This window comes from Oryctolagus cuniculus, chromosome 4 (genome assembly GCF_051225735.1).
Source record: "Oryctolagus cuniculus isolate XC-2025 breed Fujian yellow rabbit chromosome 4, ASM5122573v1, whole genome shotgun sequence".
Lineage (NCBI taxonomy): Eukaryota > Metazoa > Chordata > Mammalia > Lagomorpha > Leporidae > Oryctolagus > Oryctolagus cuniculus.
Genome location: NC_142870.1, coordinates 133351450 through 133369351, shown reverse-complemented (window position 1 = coordinate 133369351; position 17902 = coordinate 133351450). Strand labels below are relative to the sequence as shown.

The window sequence follows — 17902 nt, the reverse complement described above, 5'->3', positions numbered from 1 at the left end:
TTTCATCATTGTATCTTTTTCTGATTAAGGAATTAAGGTGATGCTGGCATCATAGAAAGAGCTTAGGAGGATTTCCTCCCTTTCCTTTTATTTTGAAAAATTTGAAAGTTATTGGAATTAGTTCTTTAAAATTGTGGTAGAATTCAACAGTGAAGCAATTTGGTCCTGGGTTTTTCGTTGTTGGGAGAGTCTTCAGTATAGTTTTACCTCCAACTCTTCCATGAGAATACGCTTTTTTAAACATTTTTTAAAAATATTTTTTGACAGGTGAAGTGGACAGTGAAAGAGAGAGACAGAGAGAAAGGTCTTCCTTTTCCGTTGGTTCACCCCCCAATGGCCGCTGCGGCCAGTGTGCTGCAGCAGGTGCACAGCACTGATCCGAAGCCAGGAGCCAGGTGCTTCCTCCTGGTCTCCTATGCGGGTGCAGGGCGCAAGGACTTGGGCCATCCTCCACCGCAATCCTGGGCCACAGCAGAGAGCTGGAATGGAAGAGGAGCAAGCAGGACAGAATCTGGCACGCTGACCAGGACTAGAACCTGGGGTACCAGCACCACAGGCAGAGGATTAGCCTATTGAGCTGTGGTGCTGGCAAAAATATTTTATTATTTTTCCATAGGTTAGAACAGTCCTCCCTTTTCCTATTCTGCCATCTTGGGATCTCATAATGACTAATTCTTGAATGAGAAAACATGTATACAGAAGTATTACCATGCCAAAATATTTATAGCACTAGTTTGAATGAAGTACTTCTTCCCTAAATATTTGCAATGAGAATAACTACAGAGATTAAATGACGGCTACATATTATCCTTTTTTTATATGAAAGGAGACAAGTGTTTAAAAACAAACTCAAAATAACAAACACTGTGACACCATGATCTCCCAAAAGGCAGATTTTCCTAATGAAAAAAATCCATATTGTGGGGCTCAAATTAAAACATGGAGAAAAGAATATAGTTATAAATCAATGGTTTCCACTTTAAATATGCAAATAATTAATTTGACATCTAGGGATAAAATATTACAGTAGGACCTTTTGATATCAATTGTAGTGTATTTGTTTTCCAATTAGGCAAACAGTAGTTCACTTTCAATCACTCAATTTTTTCAATGCTTTATGTAGCAAAACTTATAAAATTCCTTTTGTTCTTACTTTTTTTCTAAAGAAAAATGTCAAAAATACTGCTGAATATATTCCAAACAAAGCAAACCAACTTTGAAAATTCTTAGTACATATGTATTTTACAATCTACTTACCATGAGTTTAGAAAAAAAATTAATTTCCACCATTATATACCAATAAACCACAGTACACTGTCTATATTCCACGAATGAGCAAAGCCACTCACTGTTAAACCACTGCCTGACTCTGTGTTGAATGCTAATATCGATCCAATTGCTGCGCCAGAATTGCAGCCAATGTAAAAGTTATTTCCAGAGCCGATGTCCTGGTTGGGCTCCCTCTGAATGTTGTCTTGACTTTGTTTTTTTTCCTGATGTACCTGACTGGTTCTGCTGACTGGCTACCATGTCTATCATATCCCAACTGTTCTGCAGTGCTGCCTAGGCTGCAGCCATCATGGCTGTATTAAAGCTGAAAGCATTAACACTCATCTCCCCACCTATATTACTACCTTGATTGTTTCCCAAGCCAGCTCCACCTCCTCTACTGTTACCAAATCTATCCTGATTCCCAAAGCCACCTGGAATATCACCAAATCTCCCACTTATTACTATCTATTGGCATTGTGATTAGGTTTGGCATTGGATACATGGACACTGATTCCTTTAAAATATCAAGTCTTCCCTACAAAGTTACTGCAAAACCTGATCATTTGAAAAATATTACAAAGCCAATATCTCTGAATTCTTGGAAATAAAGACATCTACCACCTCTCTATACTTGCAAAAGAACCACAACAGCTTATCAGCAGTATGTCCTACATGTGATACCCAACAAATACCTTTCTGCTTCTCAACGTCTCATTTGGGCTTTGCTTAATAGTAAGAAGCTTATAGTAATGTCATTACCCAGCTATCATATGTCATTGTGACACCTAGTTTTCAAATTTTAAAATAAACAAAGCCAAACCCTTTGGAATGACCAATTTTAACATTTCTCTTGACCTACACTATAAGAACTTCTCCAAAGGTTTTAAAATATTCTTTCAGATCCCGTTCATTTGTTTTCCATAAGATAGCCAACACTATTAACTCAGATGTTTTTTGTACTGTTCTCTACACCTTCACTGCTGGTGAAGCACCTCTCTCACCAACTCTCCTCTTGACAACATATCCAGCATGACCCATCTCAATCACTGAAGGGATTCCCGTAGCACAGCCAACATGCTCCAGGAAACTGGGTTGTCACTGTGGACAGCAGCACATTCCGATGATCTATTAGTATTTCAATGAGCTCATCATTCACATCTTCATTTACCCAAATATACTTGGACATGTTTTCTTGTTTTTCCTCTAGGCCACTACAAGAGAGCCGATTGGAGACAAGGAAGCATACAGAGATCCAACAGCAGTACAGCAACCTCTACTTCATTCCCACAAAGTGTCACTTCCAAATCATGAAGAGTTTTCTGAAGTAAATTAGAATCATTGATATTGAGTAAGAAAATGAACAATAAAGGATGGCTAGAAAAGAAATATTGACCAAAAAATGACTTTCTTTGAGCCTAATTTTTGAAAAATTCTGCTGTGCTTTGTACTGGGTGGTTCATCAACGACCTGATTCCATAGACAACCTCCAAATAAACCCTTGACAAAATGTCTCCTCTAAAAGGTGACCTGAATTATGTACATTCATTTTTGTTAATAAACACACATTTGTCAACATATTTAAATATTGGGTACTTTGGTGTGAGTGCCAAAAGACACCATTTAAGGTGCCCGGGTTCTGCATCAGAGTGCCTGGGTTCAATCCCTGGCTCTGGTTCCTGACTCTAGCTTCCTGCTAATGTAAATATAGACAGGCAGCAGTGATGCCTTAAGTAGCTGGGTTCCTGACAACCACAAGGAAGATCTGGTTTCAATTTTTTACTCCCTGCTTCAGTCTATCAGCTGGGCATTTGAGAAAATTAAACAGCAACTGGGAGTCTCTCTCTCTCTCTCTCTCTCTCTCTTTTCCTCCCACCCCGACTCTGTCTCCTCTCTCTCACCCTCTCTCTTGCTCCCTCTATTTCCCTCTTCCTCTCTTTCACAAATCAATTAGAAAAAATGTTTAAAATCATTTAATTTATATTAAAGATTAGAGAGAGAACATAGCGCTGAAGATAAGAAAGGGCTTTGGATCTACATTGTTCTTTACTCACTTAGCGCTAACACCTGCTGGTCAAATAACCACAGAGGAATTCATGTACTTTTTCCTTCTTTCAACTGTTGTCCATGAATCCATAAAGAAATTTGTTAGGTTTTTGATCTTTTTTATTCATTTACAAAATAGGAATGTGCAATCTGCAAGGTTCTGAGAGGTTGAGGAATGATATATACAAAAATCACAATTTGGAAAACTGTCAATTCTAACCAAAACAACAATAATGGTACAAAAATAGACATAAGTACTGTATCTGTGTCTAACAACACTCCATTTACCCAACTCATAAATCCATTAGTACATGCTTATAAAAATATTTATTAATGCCTCTTGTGATATTCTTTCCAAATCAGCCACTATGGTTATTATATAGAGAGTGATCTTTGGTGTCAAACTTAAGCTCCAAATACTTAAGTACTACCAGATTTGGTTTCTGGAATTTTGCCACTGATTGTTGATACAGCACATCATGTTTCAGTGACTGTGTAACTAGTGTCAACATTGAGTTGATGGTTCTACTCCAATCCTCTTAATGACAACTCTCATTTTAAGACCATGATGAAGAAACCAATGATGTCTGATTTAGGAAGTTCTTTTCAAAGTCTACACCATATTTTGTAAAACTCAAATTAAAAACCTCAATGGGTTCTTTTGATCACTTTCACTAATCCAGTTTAAGAACATCAAGTCTCCCCAAGTGGCCCTTAATTAATGGCCAATAGGAATGCACAAGCACACAGCACGCACATGGGTTGTAGCTGGAAGTTAACAAATACATCTGTGTCTTAGGATTTAATAATAACTTTCTTTCTATAGACAAATGATTGAGACAAGGAATATACTGGTTGTTTTCAAACCTTAAAAGAAACCTGACAGGTCTATCAATTGACCTCACTGACTCCCATTCTTCAACTTTTACATTAGGTTATTCTTCTTCAGAACATTGTGAATGTGGTGAGAAACAACTCAATACAAGAGTATAAGCAAGAAAAAGAATAGCAATCTAAACCTCTATGTTTCCTAAATTATTTTTAGCCATTTTATATTTTTAGGAAAGGTCATTAGCTTATTGAAGGACAGAAGCATCACTAGGAAATATTTGCCAACAGTAACATGTAACAATTTGAATTTTAATTAATTAAAAGTAAATAAAGTTTAACATTCAATTTTTCAGTTGCACTCACCACATTTTCAGTGTTCAATGTTATGTATAATGTCCATTTTGGACTGTGTGGATATTGGACATTACAGGAGCTTCTAAAGGACAGAGCGGCTTTAGAGGGAAAATGTGCCCTATTCCATTGCTTCTCATTATTTATGTTAGAAAATGGGAAGCATCAATATCCTACGTCTTAAGATTAAATTATTTCAAATTTTCCTTGATACTTAAAACAGTTCATCCTCTTTGAAATGCACTTTTCAAACTTCACATTGAGAAAATGACCCTTGAAATTATAGCCTCAATGGTCTTACAGAAATCATAATTGTTTCCTAGCAATGGCATAAGAAATAATACTAAACCTTTCATCATGATTAAAATACCTTCAATAAATTTATATAGAATAATTAATAGAGCTAATTGTTGTATATCCCTCTTTTAGTGTCATTTTTTTTCATTTACATACATATGCATGTTCTTTTGGCACTGTCTTTGACCAACTCAAAATGAGTCAGCCATGGAGCTGTCTTGAAAATACACACACACACACCTGACAAAACCTCCTTTATTTTTTTCCCACTGTCACCAAAAATAAATAAATGGTACAAATGGTTCTTTTGCCGATTTTGAAAGTGGAGCCAGAAATTATGTGAAGTTAGGACTATTGAATTATTCATGTGTTCTGATTGAATGGGATCATTATCTCTGGCCTTATAAGCTAATAAATACTGTCTAATGCCTGGATACTGTTTTGATGTAATAGTGTCAGGAAAAAGAAAAAAAAAAACTGACTTCTCTGCAAATTTCAGCCTAGATTATGGAGGAGCTCCCTGATGAGTTCATTACATAAAGTGTGTGTGTGTGTGTGTGTGTGTGTGTCTGAACACGAATGCATGCAGACACATGTGTCTGTGTGTAAATATACACAAATATGAAATATATTACACAATTCTGACATTAATCAATTTCCTAATTTTGCAAAGTCTTTTCAACTTACACATATAACTTTTGATATAAATTGGCCCAGTTGTCTGGAGTTTTCTGCTATTTTTCTGTTCTTTCTCTACTCTCATCTATGATAGAGTATGCAAAAGAATTTCAGAGAATGCAAATTGAGGCTCAATAAATGATTATGTTATGTAATTGTTTGCCATTGAGCAGTCAAATAACCTTAAATTATAGACCAGTGAGTTTTTCCACAGATTGATTTCAATGAATGAATTTGCTCGAGTTGAATATCACCATAAACCAGAAGGAGTGTAGAAAGCCTGAATTAAGGTTGTGCTCCTAAAGGCAATCACAGAAAGATGTGTGTTTGTAAAAGGTCTGAATAGTTGGAAATAAATGTATTTGACAGTTGGCTTCAAAGGAAGTAAAATTAGAGGTGGACCATGTCACAAAATACCTTTATAGGGTAATAGTTATAGGATGTAGCATTATCTGTTGGTATTGTTAGAGACTGCTGATTTGTTTAATGGAATACACATTATCTTTCTTTTTCCTTTGGAACACCATCTTTTTTCCAGAAGTGATATAATGCATGTACTCTTAATGAGTACTAGAACATCCAACAAGAAGACTTGACAATTCAATAGTTTGCAAACTTTACACAAGACCAAAGTCTTTTCACTGGGACAGCTGGCTTGGTCTTCTATACAATGTATACTTTTTCCAGAGCATCTTTGTCAGCATCTAACACAAGCTGATATATCATCCCATTTAATTAAGTTTTTAAAAATTTTATTTAAGTTTTACAAGTTTGTTGTTTTGCATATATACAGATTTAGGAACATAGTGACACTAAATCCCTACCTTTCCTCCTGCCCATGCCCCATCCCTTCCCCCTCCTCTCTCTCACATTCTCTCTCTTAATTTTTACAAAGATCTGTTTTTGGTTTATTTAATGATCATATGCTTAACCCTACACTTAGTAAAAGAGTTCAGTAAGTAGTATGAAGAAAAAAAAGACAGCAAACAACAAAAATAACAACAAAAGACACGGTTCCTCAATGGAAGAGACAAGGGCTGTAAACAATCTCGAATCTCAAAATGTCCATTTCCCTCCAATACCTTAACTTTCAGGTACTCTTTCCTTTCCCACTCATTATATTTTAATATTTTATATTTTCACTGTTTAATAGAACTGTCCATATGAAGGCTATCTGGAAGTTTTACAGCTCAAATGGTTGCTTTTTTTCAAAACATGTTCTTCTAGAACTCTTTGTGAATCATTTTGTATCTAATCCTTTTTTTATCTAACATAATAAATGCATATGTGTACATATATTCAGTGCATTTTATATATGTTTATATTTAGCATCATATTTCTGGTGCATATTTTTATGTTTATGGTGTTCATCATTCACTTTTGTGATGGTGTACTCACTTTTTCTGCAAGAAGAATAGGAAATTATTGAAAATACTGATCATGCTGTTTGGATCCTGCTGGGTGTACACACAGGCACTGCCTTTGATCCACATATCTGTTGTGTGGGCAGCCTGTCACAGTGCATTAGCAGGAAGAAGGATGGGAAGAAAAGCAGCCAGAATTCAAACTGGCGATCTGATGTGTGATGCTGGTGTGCCCACTGAGCCACAACTCCTGTTCTGGGAAACCCGGATGATAATGTCATTCTCAACCATCTCGTATAACCTTTGATAGGCACATAACAGATGTGAATGAGAGGGGCCTGAGTAGACATTGAAACTTAGAATCTCTATAACTTCAACTTTGTTGAGTATTGCATATAGCATTTGAATTCTTCAAGTAGATATACTTAATATGTGGAAGAAATAATACTCTCCTAGGTAACAAGATTACTAATGTGCATGCATTAAAATCTACATGTTTATTATCATGATCACCGAAATAATAGAACATTTTAACATTCTAGACTGTTAAAATTATTTACATCATTCAACTTTTAAACCCCCAAAGCAAATCTCTGAGTTATAATCACTTTCACTGTTTTGCTTGTGAGATAAATTCACATTATGTCCCCACATTTTTCAAGATGGGAACCTGATAAACTGTACCCAAAGTAAATATGTATAAATTCTTTCTAACAGGTTGATATTACAGCAAAACCTCATTAAAATTAGAAATTTCAAAGTTTTGCTCTTTTTCATATCCATGCACAATGATTAGAATATTATTAAATAAAATTGGTATGATAATTCTCTAACTTAAAAATATTGTGATTCTGGGGCCAACGCTATGGTGTAATGAATCAAGCCACCAGCTGCAGTGCCGGAATCCCATATGGGTGCTGGTTTGAGTCCTGAATGCTCCACTTCTGATCCAGATCTCTGCAATGGCCTGAGAAAACAGTGGAAGGTGGCCCAAGTCCTTGCATCCCTGCACCCACATGGGAGACCCAGAAGCTCCTGGTTCCTGGCTTCGGATCGTCCCAGCTCCAGCTGTTGCGGCCATTTGGAGAGTGAACCAGCAGTTGGAGAGTGAACCAGCTGATGAAGGACTCTCTCTCTCTCCGATCCCCCACCACGCCTCTCTGTAACTGACTTTCAAATAAATAAATAATTCTTTAAGAAATATTGAGATTCTTTAGGATCATATTTTGAAAATGTTGTGGAAAGGAGGATCTATGTGGTAAGTCTAATGCTGTGAAAGAGGAAGTCAGTGTGAATACATTTTTTTATTTCAACTACCTCACATCTGTGGGGTGTTCTTTACCAGCTAACATGCTCATGTTCTGAGTTGCAATTCCTTGAGTAGCCACTAGATGTCAGACATAAAGGCTAGGTGTGACAATTAAGGTGATCCTCTCCATTACGGACAGTTTCCCTAAGGGAACGTGTCTATTGAATTATGTATTTCTGATGTCAGTGATGGCTGCCCACTTATACACTCCAGGATAGACTTCATGGGTAACCCATCATTACCACATCTCCAGTTTGGTAAATTCCTCAGCAGTAAAGAACAAGTCTTCATTTGGCCTCACATATTTAGTGTGTATGTTTGACTGAAACTTCTTAAGGAATGTTTGCTTTTTGCTGTTAAAGGGACTCTTCATGGATTTTGGATCAATTATTGGAAGATTCATTTCAATTCTCAGTGGCTATAATTTTGATGACCTCGTAGGAGTAAACTATGGCAAACAAATAGAGGTACTCTAAGAGCCTATGAATGGAGAATCTGAGGTTGATCAAGTGCATCGTGCATCTACAAGTGTAAAAGATCTGAAACAGCCATGTTCATCTCTTCCTTAGTTCTACTTAAGAAGAGGAAATACTAAACACATCATTCCCTACCTACCATATGACTATGAAGAAAAGAAAGCTAATTAGCTACCTTCAACTGCTCCACAGGAAAACATGATTCAGTATCCTAATGAAAATATTTTTTAAAATTAGAGCTAAATCTCAATTAAAATTTTTGTCAAAATCTCAGTTCAAGTCACATGGTTTATCTCAGGTCAAGACTTAGAGAAGGAACAAAACATGCACCAGAAGAGGACATGTTCTCAAGAGAGCGCCAGTAGTAGGGCTCTAGGCAGGGTTTGACATAAGGAAAGATTCTTATAGGAAATGTATTTAGGTGTTGGGAGGTGGAATGTTAGCATCACCCTCTGTCACAGGTGTACAAGAACCAATTATGAAGCTTGGAGTTGGAAGATTAGGCTTCAGTCTCCAGAAAGAGTGACAGAAGGAAGACGATCTGAGAGAAACGGGACCAAGGAGCAGTGAGGCTAAGGTCAACAACAACAAAAAGAGTGTTTTCATATGCACAAGGCAGCAGCACAGTTCCTGGAACAAAGTATTTGACCAGGGTAAAGTATAAACTAGAAAGCAAAGAAAAAGTTTAGAGTGGTGGTTTAGCCATCAAATTGTTAATCTAAACCATTCAGATTTCATCTAGAAAGGAATATGATTGATCTTACAGCCATGGACATGGCAACTCTCTAACAAATGACTTACAAATATTAATATTGGAAGAAGTGGACCTAGGGAACCAGACATTCTTAAAATTTATCAAGAATCTCTCACTTGCTAGGCAAGATGGTGAGTTCAAAAATATCAGAAAACATAATTCCTGTAATCAAGTAAGGGCAGTTGGGTAGATACAATATTTGGGGGCTGGCACTGTGGCACAGCAGATTAAACCTATGCATGCAGTGCCAGGATTGCATATGGATGCTGGTCAGAGTCCCAGCTGCTCCACTTCTGAACCAGCTCACTGCTAATATATTTGGGAAAGCAGTGAACAGTGGCCCAAATCCTTGTTCCCCTGCCACCTACATGGGTGACCCAGATGTAGCTTCTGGCTTTTGGCTTTGGCCCCTCCCACCCCTGATTGATAGGGCCATTTGGGAGTGAACAAGCAGATGGAAGACCTTCCTCTCAGTCTGTTTCTCGCTCTCTCCCTATAACTCTGCCTTTAGAATAAAGTAAACAAATCTTTTAAAAATACTTTAAAATATTTTATCATAGTAAATATTATAATAGCTTTCTTTATATTGTTCATCTAATCTCTAAGGAACAGGACAACATCATGATCATAAACACATCTACTAATGGTTAGACTTCTGTACATGTTGCTGTCATCATAACTCTAACACTTTCAATTAACTACATGAGGGTATTATATTGACTGACAATAAAGAAAAAGGACAATCTTCTACAAACTATGTTTGGGCTCCATATGCAAAACTGGCTCCATATAACCATTTTCTATTGAGAGGAAAATTAATACATTAAAATGAAACAGAAATAAGTTTGTATGTTGGATTTCTCATTTGGTACCGTTCTGATGACTAGAAATTATCTTTAAGACCCAGTTTCCATACCTGTAAAATGGGAATAATTCTAACATGAAGGATTATAAAGTTATTCAGTCACATAGGTAGTTCTCAATAAACGGCACCCAGCATTGTCATAGTATGTCATTGTGATTATTTTACTGAGTTTGTATATCTCTAACCATTAGTATCAAGGTGGTGTATCCATGTCTATTGCTAAGCTAAATACAGAGATTATTTTAAGTGATTTTAAGAGCCCAAGTGCTTGCTTTTTTTTTTTTTTTTTTTTTTTTTTTTTTTTTTTTTTTTGACAGGCAGAGTGGACAGTGAGAGAGAGAGACAGAGAGAAAGGTCTTCCTTTGCCGTTGGTTCACCCTCCAATGGCCGCCGCGGTCGGCGCGCTGCGGCCGGCGCACCGCGCTGATCCGATGGCAGGAGCCAGGAGCCAGGTGCTTTTCCTGGTCTCCCATGGGGTGCAGGGCCCAAGCACCTGGGCCATCCTCCACTGCACTCCCTGGCCACAGCAGAGGGCTGGCCTGGAAGAGGGGCAACCGGGACAGAATCCGGCGCCCCAACCGGGACTAGAACCCGGTGTGCCGGCGCCGCTAGGCGGAGGATTAGCCTAGTGAGCCGCGGCGCCGGCTCCAAGTGCTTCTTAAAAGCTTCCTTTTTCACTTCCCATAGGATGGGTGTTTTGCAGATGCCACATAAAGTCGGAGCAGAGTATTTTTAAAACCAGGTGGCACTTCATTTTCCCCTGAGACCATATCAACTACCTCAAATGAATAGTTTAAAGCCTATCATGTGCTCCAAAAGATCTAGAGAGTTGCTGGGCACAATGCCAGTCACAAGTCCAGGACCTCCCCTGACACCAGAGCCTGAAACTGAAGACAATGATCCAGTGCTCATTGGGTTGCTGAAGGTAGTGCCACCTAGACATTATTGTGAATGCTTAATAATTCATAATGTGTCTAATTATTTAGCACAATCGTTAAGAAACTTCTGAACATGATCTGGTGAAACCCAAAACAATGCAGAGTGAAACTCTGTGAACGGTGTTATTTTATACCATCACAACACAAAACAGCACACACACAGCTTTCTTGCCCATCACATACTTTTCAACAATCCAAAATCATATTCAGTACTTGGTCCGGTAGCATTGTTAGCATTCATCTGGGAAAAATTCAGGGTTTCATGGTTGACATAAAATATCTAAATTTTAAAACTTATCACCCGTGTGGAAAATGAAGTCTGAAAAGACATTTTGCAGAAAGATTCCACAGGCAGGTGACTTTACATTTCTTTTATTCATCACTAGGTAACTATTTCAATTCCTATAGCTATTATTTCAAAATGTCTCTCTCTTCAAGTTCCCAGCCACTGTCTCAGATCAATCATGCCTCTAAAAGATCTAAACCTCTCTCATTACTGAAATAACTCAAAGTAATGCCTTCAACTTCTCTTGTTCTTGGCCTTAAAATATCTCTATAGCTACAATCTGTATGAGAGTGAGTTGACTTTTCTCCCCTCCAGAGTCTCACTCTGCTGTAAGAACCTAGGATGGTTCTAATCCTTTCTGGTTGTTCTCTGTCAGCCAGAGATCTGACCTATGGTAGACCTGCTATAGCTCAAGAGAGAATCTGAGCACCTTGATTTTTTTTAAGATTTATTTATCCATTTAAGAGGCAGAGCTACAGAGAGGCAGAGAGAGAGAGAGAGAGAGAGAGAGAGAGAGAGAGGACAGAGAGAGAGATCCTTCATCTGCTGGTTCACTCCCCAGATGGCCTCAAAGGTTGGAGCTGTGCTGATCCAAAGCCAGAAGCCTGAAGCTTCCTCTGGGTCTCCCAAGTAGATGCAGGGGCCCAAGGACTTGGGCCATCTTCTACTGCTCTCTCAGGCCATAGCAGAGAGCTAGATTGGAAGTGGAGCAGCTGGGACTAAAACCAGCACCCATATGGGGTGCCAGCATTGCAGGCAGAGGCTTTACTTGCTATACCACAGTGCCAGCCCCACCTTGATTTCTGCAACTGATCTTCTCCATCCTTCAATGTGCACTTCCTCTCACATTCCTTTTCTCAGACAGTGGCATCATCGCATCCATGCATTTTTCAGGAGACACAGGCGAAGTCCTCAAGAATCTCAGTTATCTGGTGTTTATTGGATATCAGATATTTTTTCAGAGTTTTACACATATTTGTCCACTTAAACTGTTCAACCACCCTGTTTGGTGGAATATTAATATACATATAAATTCAATAATGGGAAAAAATAAAAAGAAACTTGGCTTTGCCAAGGTCATAGGGCCAGTAACTCAATTTGCCTTCAGCGGCTTTTGTAACTATGATCATCACTTACTATTTGATTTTTTTCATACTCTAACCTACTGTGACCTTATTTTTCTACTTTCATGTATCTGTCATTTTGTCTCCATCTCAATGACTTAAGTGAGAAATTCATGTTTTTCATTTTTTATTTATATAATGTGAGCAAATTTCATGTATTTCATAAATACAGTTTAAGGAGCATAGTGATACTTCACACTCTACTCTCTCTCCTACCCACACTCCCCCTCTCCCTCCTTCTTCCTTTCTTATTCTTTCTTTTAACTTTTACAATGACATACTCTCAGCTTCTTTACATTCAAAATCTTCACTGACTTCTCCACCTCAAGTTTTCCGGTTTATCTTCCTGCTGGTCCGTTTGCAAGAAGCAGAGATCATTTCCCTGTGATCACGGTAATAACCAAGAACTGCTCTTTAACTTCTGAGTTCATTATACCATCTCAGCCTATCGGTCACTGTTGTTTGCATTATTTTCTCTCTAAACCTTTTTAAGCTCATCTCCCAAAATCTTGTATCTATTTTTTTTTTTTTTTTGACATTCAGAATGAACAGTGAGAGAGACAGAGAGAAAGGTCTTCCTTTGCCGTTGGTTCACCCTCCATTGGCCGCCGCGGCTGGTGTGCTGCGGCCGGCGCACCGCGCTGATCCGATGGCAGGAGCCAGGTACTTATCCTGGTCTCCCATGGGGTGCAGGGCCCAAGCACTTGGGCCATCCTCCACTGCACTCCCTGGCCACAGTAGAGAGCTGGCCTGGAAGAGGGGCAACCGGGACAGAATCCGGTGCCCCGACCGGGACTAGAACCCTGTGTGCTGGCGCCACAAGGCAGAGGATTAGCCTAGTGAGCCGCGGCGCTGGCCCTTGCATCTATTTTTACCATTGGATTTCCATCATTTCAATCATACAAGGGAGCTTCAGAAAATTCAAGGAAAATGGAATTAAAAGATAAGTTTATTTTGGTAGAATTTTCTCAAATCTATGCATATGAGAGTACCTCAAAAAGTATGAAAATGTTTATTATAAAGAACTATGCATGAATTAAAAACTTCTACCAAAATAAACTTCTCTTAATTCCATTTTCCATGAACTTTTTGAAATAACCCCATATGTTCTAATTTCCCCTGAGCACTGGTGTCATACCAACTAGGCAAAACATATTGTGCTTCTAAACCAAAGCCCAACAAAGGATGGATATTTCAAACCAGATCTCAAAGAGTTATGGAGATGATTAATTTTCCTTCCTTTTTACGGGCAGGACCCTGCATTTTGAATATTGCTGGCAAAGTCACAAGCCATACAGATCAAGAGATATATGTCTCCCCTTATCCTATCAGCTCCCAATTCCTGTAGCAGGGAAACTGGGTGGTGGTGGGCGGGGGAAGAGTCTGAATACCCTCCTAATTTCCCCTGTCCTGTTTGAACTTTCCCTATCACATTGCCTTTTTTTTTATATACTCTCTCACGTGTACTCCCTTCTCACTTCCTCTGATGCAAATCTCTGAACCATTAATGTGTAATTCAAACCTAGAATAAACCCCTTTCTTTATGGGGTGCAAATATCTATGTGGTAACTCTGATTGATCCTGTTTTCCCTCAGGTTCCAATAGTTTCTTCTGTCTTTACTTTGTCTTCCCTTTGCTCTTGATGGGCCAGCCAGGTAGTATGCCAAGTCCATGGTCCATGCCAAGCCAGGTCCATGCCAAGAATGTGTAAGGGATACAAATGCCTGCAATAGCCACAGCTGGACGAGAGTGAAACCAGGAGCCAAGAACTCCATCTGAATCTCCCACATGGGTGGCAGGAATTTCTGCTGCCTTCATGGGCTCCTTAGCAAGCGACTGGATCCAAAGCAGAGCAAATGGGACTCAAACTGGTACTCCAATATGAAATGGGGACATCCTAGGCAGCAGTGCAACCTGCTTTGCCACAACACCCATCCCCACAGTTTCTTGTTTTTTCTCAGTAGAAGGGAAAGCGGAAGCAGGGATGACTGGCTTAAATGAACAGATGAAAAATGCAAGCTACATTTAGCAGAGAAGCTTATCCAGATACCTAAGAGAAAGCACTGGATTCAAGTACTTTGGGAGGAGCATCTTTCCAAATGTATGTGATCAGTTAACATTCAAGGAGAGGTTGGGTTGCTGTGGCTGATATACTGTTTTTTCCAGTTTCAGATGATGTTCACCAGCTCATTAAGGGAGAGAATCTATACAACCCTTGGATTAAATTCAGTTCTATAAGTACTTATTGAGTGTCTGTTGTGCCAGACTGTGTTCAAGGCTTAGTTCAAGTACCTGTATGTTCTGAACAAAAATAAAACTGTGTTCCTCCAAAGACATTGTAATGCAGATGTACACACTGATCTTGACAGCATTTTCATCAATGAATCTAAGTGGATGACATTTTATTTGGGAGGGCTGAGAAAGTTAAGTTAAGGAACTTGGGCAAACCTGTGAGGGAAACAAATGAATGTCTGGAATTTCAGGCTGGGATAACAGTGTCCCCTTCCTCATTTTCTTCCTGGGCCTCTGTGGAAATGTTAGCTTGTTAGCACATTGTTTGATTTTACACAAAGACACATTGCACCCCAGTGCAGCAGTAAACTAGACCCGAGAATCAATAAAAAACAATCCAAGTGTTAATGTGGCATCATGCCAAAATCTACTTATTTCATAATATATTAAATATTGAGCTTAGACTTACCCAAATCCCTGTGAGATCCTACCTATTAAAACAGGATGATTTAATAGGTTGAGCTGTCAGACATTATGAAAAAGAGCCATGAGTGTTCAGTTGCATGTGTATTTAATTTATTTAAAAGGAATTCATTTTAGGTTTTCACTATGTAGTCACATAAGCTGAGTCTGGCCAACTGCTTTCCAAGAAAATAACTAAAATCTGATCATTTACTCGCCCAAAGCTCAAAATGCTGCAAGTCTGTGCAAGCAGGTAACTTTTCAAAATCACTATTGTTATCAAGTCTGCTTTAGCCATTGTGTGTAATTGTTATGGGAATGTGAAAATGCCTTCCTCCCCCCACCTCAGCTAGCGCAGGATCACCCATTCAGTCTTCTGCAAGTTTTCTGCAAATGATGCCAGTCAAAGCATCCAATGAGGCCCTCAGACATTAGTGTATTAGCCATTATCTGTTACACTTCTGGACCAAAATAACAAATAATATGCCTGGAGGTGCTGCCGTTGGTGACTGCTAGTTTCCCTGCATGGCATATGCCTAGAGAGTCTCAGATGAGAGGTGATTGCAGAAAACTGTGATTGTGAGATGACTTAGCAGAACCCGTGATGATGTCCTAATGGCCCCCTGCTGGGAGGAACAGGAGTAATTGTTTGTCAAGGGAGGGAACACATCTGTAAGAAGGCATCTTCTGCAAACCAAGCAGCCATGTGGAAAGGGAAAGTGAGAACCACAGTGCAGGGAGACAACAGTGGAGAAAATGCACAGGTTGAGCCTAATAAAGCAGGAGCTACAAGGGGCAGGCAAGGGGCTAGGGAGGAACAGGGTGAGCAAGATTGAAGTTGTGTGCTTTGGAAAATAACACAAACAATTATTTAGAAGCAAAATGCCTGCCTGCTAAGGTTGCCAGTTTCTTCTGGCAACGGTGAATCATAATGAAGATGCGACACGGTGAAATGCTAGGGAAGGAATTAGAGTACTGAGCAGGGAAAAGCTTGCATAATCGTGTTTTCACAGCCCAGGCATTTCTTTCAACAGGACTCCTTTCAATGTTATATTTCACATCCAGTAGCTGCCTTTGTTCATTCCCTATCGTAGAGATCTAAAACGAACCACTATTTTAAAAACCATACTTTTAAAATCAAGGCAAAGCTATTGAATTTACATGCATTAGAACATCAATGTCAGATCATACAATTGAAGGATACTTATCACCCTGTTTGTTGCTGCACTAAGCATCCTCCATTCGATCAGTAATAAGCGAGGGCAAGTAAGCTAATTAATGCTGCAAAATGCTAATTCCCTCCACCTTTTATCCCATGTCTAAATTATGATTTTATCTAATTTCTGAGGAATTGCAATGCTCATGCCAGTAGAGTCTGTCATTATTAAAATATAAATCAATGCATAAAAGAATATTGGCCTATGGGAAAAAAGATTGTAAAAAAATTTAATGCCCTCTGCAAACAGCTGTGCTCCTGACCCAGCGGTTTTTTTGTTTGCATTGGTGACCAGCTACCAGATTGTTTCTATTTCAGTACTTCTATCACATCTAAAGATGTTTCCAACAATGGGATTTTAAACCATAAAATTTTATAGCAATGTTGCTGCAGTTAAAATCAATTTTAGACAAATAAACTGTGCTCCCCCTCCCAATTTCTCAAATGTGTTGTTGAACATCAGATTAAATGTAAATGCATGAGAATTTTAGTTCAAGGTTTGAAAAAATGTGTTAAGGAATTTTGTATATAAACCTGAGGCCCATGGAACTTAATAGGTGCTATGGATGTGAAAGTCTACATGAAAGAATTTCTCTTTGCTTGTGTTACTTGGAAGACTTTCAAACATGAACAGTCATTTTAAATACATGGTATTGATAATTATCATGATGTGCAGTTAAATTCCACGAGGGCATGAAAATGGAGGTGGTTAAGTGAGGGCAGAACAAAATTCAGGCTTATGCTATTTAAGAAAGCATACTAAGATTTAGGATGACCAAAGGAAATTTTCCCAAGCTGGAAGTCTCCAGTGCTAAAACTGAGAAGGTCCCAGGCAAGCTGGGAAAAGCTGGTCACTCTATGAGTTGTATCTCCATATATGAGACCGTGTAATATAGATCTCAACAAAATGCATGGAGAACTTTCATTGCCTTGCAATTTCTCACACTTCAAATCCCTGGTTCCGCATCTTTCCTTTAACTAAACTTGTTGTATCTTTTCTTACATGTACTCTAAAATGCATGCATTTCTTCACAATATCACTGGCTTGCTTATTTATGTCTATTGATCTTGTTCAAAATAATTCAATATCCATGCTCCAAGTTTCAAAACGCCTTTTTCTCCTGCTTTTGTTTTTCTACATGAAAACCACTTTTCATGCTTTCGAATGCTATGCTGCTTTGAGCACAGCTTTGATCCGGAGACCCAGGGATGGGATCTGTCTTTGTTATGGTGGATCATTACAAGCAAGCTATTATCTTCAAAAACAAACGTGTCTATGATAACTGGTAACGCATATATCATTTTACCAATAACTAAGTTGTATTTATTAGGAATAAGAGTCTCAAAGTAAACTGAGCCTCAGTCATAACAAATTCTAGCCAACATTTGAGTTTGTGACACCAT

General features: G+C 38.6%; 1 pseudogene; it reads right to left on the bottom strand.

Moving 5' to 3' along the window:
* Positions 1-721: 721 nt before the first annotated feature.
* Positions 722-2458, bottom strand: LOC100354447 (TAR DNA-binding protein 43-like; annotated as a pseudogene).
* Positions 2459-17902: the final 15444 nt, after the last annotated feature.